Raw genomic sequence first — 5,493 nt, 5'->3', positions numbered from 1 at the left:
CTTAAATTCATCAGGAACTAAATAATTGTTAATTACTGGAATCTCATTTACATCTTCCTGTGTAAAAACTGACAAAAAATAGTCATTAAATAAGGAACACATTTCCAGTTCATTATCCGTCAGCTGTCCATTCCCAGATTTCAGAGGTCCTACTTTTTCCTTCACCTTCGTCCTATACACTTGAAAGAACCCCTTTGGATTAGTCTTTGATTCATTAGCAACTCTAATTTCATAGTCACGTTTAGCCTTTCTAATCGCCTTTTTTACTTCTCTTTTAAGCTGAACATATTGGTCAGTAAGGTTAACCTCTCCTCTTCTGATGCGCCTATAAATTCCCCTTTTCTCCCCTAATAGATGCTTTAGCCTCCTGTTAACCCATTTGGGATCGTTATTATTAGACCTAATTTCTCTCTGGGGAATGTATATACTCTGGGCACTGTGTACATTATTAAGAAAACAATCATAAAAGCAGATCCCTTCATATTCATAAGTATGATTATCGTCAATAAAATCATTAGCTAGATAACCCCAATCAAGATTAGACAGATGTTCCCTAAGTCCATTATAATCGGCAGAACGAAAATCGGGGATTTTTACTGTATTATCATTATTCTTGCATTCCCAATTAATGCTAAAGGTGATGGATTTGTGATCACTTGCGCCAAGCTCTTCAGTGATCTCCAGATTATTCACGAGTGTTTCCTTATTTGACAAGACTAGGTCTAGCAAATTATTACCCCTGGTAGGTTCAGTTACACTCTGTTTCAGAAAACAGTCCTGAACTGTTTCCATGAAGTCACTGGACTCTAGATTACCTGTCAAAGAATTCCAGTCAATTTGGCTAAAGTTAAAGTCCCCTACTATGACTACGTTACTGTGTCCAGAAGCCCTAACAATTTCGTCCCAAAGAAGTCTCCCTCTATCGTGATCCAAGCCTGGAGGTCGGTATATTACACCCAGAATTAGTTTTTCTTGACCCTCCACGAACTCTACCCAAACAGACTCTGTTACTGCTCCATCTATTTTTATACCTTTTTTTATTCAACAAGTGTTTCATTATACCTCTTTTTCCGTTCAGGAAATTCCACTTCTTCATCTGCTAAGGTTAAAGAAAATTGTTGTCCCTATGGTTCTTAAGCAGTCTCATATGTGTTCACTCTATCACGTTCTCTGGAGTATTATGTCACCATTATGTATTTTTGTTATTATTCTATTCTCATATATCAGTAAGTACAGTTATTTCAGTTTATGGTCAAAAATAGTACTTGCTCCAGGTGAGGCTCGAACTCACAACCCCGGGATGGCCCAGACACTGTCGTATAAGTACCGTGCGGTAACCGATTGCGCCACTGGAGCACATCGGTGAGTTGTCTGTAAGACTTAATTGTAGTAACATTTGAGGAGATATATTGGATTATGATTATACAGTCACTGAAATACTTATGTTCTGTGTAGGAGAACATGAATAAGGTGACATTTTATTCACACAAGGAAGGTAACATCTTACACAATATTGTGACACATCTTGCACAAAGTACGGAAAGTATATAGGAACAAGTACAAAGAACATAGGTAGTGGAACATCAAGGAGTCACCTCACTCCGTTGTCAAAGAACAAGAGGAAGATGGAATTATATTCATACAGAGGTAATGGAACAAACGGTAGGCGACATCTTACTTAAACAGATGTCAACAAACATCAGGAAAGTGAATTCTTACACATATTTAGAGGAGGGTCGGAAAGCTCAAATCTTACTCCGACACATGAAGTGGAACGTCGGAAAGATGGTAGCTTACTCACAGAGATATTAGAAGACACGGAAGGTGCAACCATACTTACACATGATAGAATATAATGAAACATATCATTACTTAGAATATAACTGGAAGTCAATCCTCGTCTCATCCTTAGGAACTAAGCTGGATCTGGATTGTAACAGATGTGTAAGAAGTCATTATTTTGGTAGTAAACTAAACTCCTTATTATGACCATAACTTATAATCCTATTTTAAGGGCTCCCTACGGAGAACAGTGAATAAAGGTTAAAGCAAGGAGAACGGGAATATACGTTTGAACTCACGATCTTTAACAATAAATTAAAGCGCCAAATTTATATTATACATTCAAAATAAAGAATGTTTCGATAATTATAATTATTAAATCTAATAGTGTTGTTAGAATTACCGACAATATGGTAGGCCAAGAAAAAGAAAAAACACGTTCAGTTAATGAGCCATTATATTGTGGCAAGGTATCGCTCTCCAGGAGCTTTGTCAAGACGTTAAATCAATACAGGGGTACGGAGGGTATTAGAATATGCAGTACAGTAGGCTGGCTATCTTGCCCATGTTGACAATGGTATAAAATACCCACAGGCTGATGAACAAGAACCATGTGCAACACTTAGGTATCTGTATTATTGAAACGTTTCCTCTACGCGGTAGGCATCATCAGTTAGATACAAAGGAGAATGTTTTGTAGACAGTCGGAGTAGTGGTGAGGAAAAGATAATGTAATTAGTCCATCAACGATAGTTTGAAGTGGTCAGTCCCTCAGCCTGGAGAAGAGTATAGCTCTATGGTCTGGAATGATATGCAGCCGAAGCATGAGAAAGGAGTATTACTGTCGAAGGCGTTACAAGGTACCGAGCAGTGCCTATGGGTTCTACTAATGGAGCTGCAACGTCTTCGAGATCTTCCACTCCTCAGTTTCGACAATATTAGAGACTAAATTCTCATGCTTCAGCTTCATATCTCTTCAGACCATGGAGCTGAATTCCTCTCCTGGGTGAGAGATTGACAACCTAAAGTTATTTCTCTTAGGTTCATGGAATTATTACATCATCCTTTCCTAGCCACTACTCCTGCTGCCTACAATATATTCTCTGCATTTGACTGAGGAAGCCTACGGGGTAGGCAAACCCTTTTAACATTAAATATACCCAAGTGTTGCACATGTCTTATTCATTAACTGGCCCATGCTGTTTGCCGTAGTAGTAATAGCACTAGTAGAAGTAGCAGCAACAGTGAAGGTAATTCTTGGTTGCTATGTGATGGCGGGGTTTACTGTTTCGAGAAGAACTCTTTCGCTAGTACTTCAGAGATGATGAGGATTCCTTTATTCTGTTTTTAGTGTTTTAAATGGCTATTAAGTATGATTCAAGGCGTTTACATCTGCGGAAACTGGGTTCTTTAATCACATGGAGTTTGTTTTTAAATTTCATAAGATTTTTGGTGGAATTCTTGTATTGTATAAGTGTGTTGTTCAAGTTATCGTTCAACCATGCATTAATGTGTTTATTAAGACATGTTTCCACGTTTCCTGCCGTTTCGCCGACATATATCTTATTACAACCCCCACAGGAGATTGTGGTTCAAGGTTCTACAATTTATTCCTGTTTAGGTCATTTACAGAGGTGCTGGTTGCGATGGCTGCTCTAGTTTTGAAGAGTAAAATACACGTGCAACAGATGGTTCTATCTCTTCAGTCAAATACAATAGCAAGTAGTTTTTGAAGTAGAGAATTCTTCAGCCTAGAAGAGGGTTCAGCTCCATAGTCTGGAACAATGTGAAGCTGAAGCATAAGAATGAAGATTTAAATTCTGCTGAGGGTGAAGCGTGATAGTCTCAATGACGAAGTAGGAAATAGGGACCACTATTAGAAATAAGACGGAAAGAATTTGTGGAGCATTGCAGTAGATCTACAGGTCCCTGTAGATTCCAACCCATTTATATACAATTAGCTAAGATGGCGTTGATTGGAGAACCCATTCCAATTACGTATGTTTTCAGATGCAGCGAAATCTCTGGGAAATAGAAGAAGATGAAGGCCAAGACTGACTTTACATCAGAGAAGGTCAATGGCTTGTGATATCCAAACTACTTATTTTCTTGTTTCGAATAGAGAGGTCTCTGATACGGTTAAGGAGGTCGCCTGAATGCTTTAGATGAACTGGCCTAATTGTCTCCTGAAGGCTAGAAAGATGTTTGACAAGAACTCTGGCTAATTTGTGTGATGTATTGCCTTTACCTCACATCAGGTATTAACAGTGCATCACAAATTAGCAGTTCTTGCCACACATCTTTCCTTCCTCCTAGGGACCATCACCCTCGCTCATCTAAATCATTCAGACGGTCTTAACCGCATCAGAACCCTCTCTATCCGTACATGAAACTAAGCAGTTTAGGCGTTACATAGCTCTTCACAAAGGTACCCACCACACTTGCCACTGACTTTATCCGACGGAAAGTCAAACAGGATCTTAATCTTCCACTACCTCCCTGAGATTTCTTTGACTTGATTGAACTCTGCATTAACCTCAACTGCTTTTCTTTCAGTAATCGGCTCTACAAATATTGGAATGGGTTCTCCCATCACAGTCGTCTTAGCTAACTTGTATATGAAACACCTAGAAGGTGAACGCTTCGCCTGTATCATTCCCCCAAACGTCACATGGTTTAGTTATGTGAACAACGTTCTCATAATAACTCCTAAACGTTCAGACCTGTGCGGATTTTTTAGAAAAGGCTGAACGCAGTTGAACAGGCTATCCAGTTTACACTTGACAGAAGAGTCCAATGAAAAGTTAAATTTTCTCGACATCCTCATTCAAAAAGAAGACAACACTTCTAGTTTACAGGAAACCTTTAAACAAAAGTATATCACACAGTCAAGATACTAAGACCAATAGAGGCATCATCATAGGGTTTTTCCTAAGAGCATACCGAATTTGTATTCAAGAGTTTCTTGACGAGGAGTGTGAACTGAGGAGTGTACAACGAACCTTTACCAAGCTACATTTTTGCTTCATTTTTCATCAAGTTCTTAAAATCATCAATTAACCACATACTAACAACACTCCTAACAAAATTATAATCCTTCCCTACAGACAAGTCGCACTAAATATCTTCGAACGAGGCAATGCAGAAGTTTACATAATTACCTGTAGAGGTTATGGGAAAATATACATAGGCACTACAGCAGGCAATGAATGCAGGAACTATCACTTGTATAACACATGTGTACAACACCGGGATTCCGCCAGCCGTCTGAGGAAATTTAACAACGATCGCCTTTTGATTAAAGAACCCAGCTTCCGCAGACTTAAAAATCACTTTTTTTGTAATAGGCAGGAATTAGGAAAGGGAAGAGAGAGAGAGAGAAAAGTGGCATCAGGAAGTGGGCTCTAAAACTTGGTGGTGCTTGGTCAAGGACCAAGAAGGTTATTCACCTGATGAAATTATTCCACCTCTAAATCATCAGAATGATATCATCTTTACCAGTAGTATTCAGGATACAACTAACCTTTTCTTGCTGAACACTTTACTTCCATGATGCAGCTTCATGATCCAGCAAAGGACCCTCCTTGGCTTGCAGAAAGGGTTGTGTCAAAGTTGTCAGCGGTGACAATAAGGGACGATGAAGTGAATCTTCTCCTTAAATCGCTGGACCATTGAAAGGCTGTGGGCCCTGATAAGCTGATTCAAAGACTG

At 39.0% G+C, this 5,493-nt stretch overlaps 1 non-coding gene across 1 annotated transcript; it reads right to left on the bottom strand.

Moving 5' to 3' along the window:
* Positions 1–1,266: 1,266 nt before the first annotated feature.
* On the bottom strand, positions 1,267–1,356 carry TRNAI-UAU (transfer RNA isoleucine (anticodon UAU)). Its single transcript is given in 2 exon segments — positions 1,267–1,302; positions 1,319–1,356. It is a non-coding gene; the product is annotated as a tRNA-Ile (tRNA).
* Between the last annotated feature and the right edge of the window lie 4,137 nt (positions 1,357–5,493).

This window comes from Cherax quadricarinatus, chromosome 33 (assembly GCF_038502225.1).
Source record: "Cherax quadricarinatus isolate ZL_2023a chromosome 33, ASM3850222v1, whole genome shotgun sequence".
Classification (NCBI taxonomy): domain Eukaryota; kingdom Metazoa; phylum Arthropoda; class Malacostraca; order Decapoda; family Parastacidae; genus Cherax; species Cherax quadricarinatus.
This window is presented reverse-complemented; position numbering and strand designations above follow the sequence as displayed.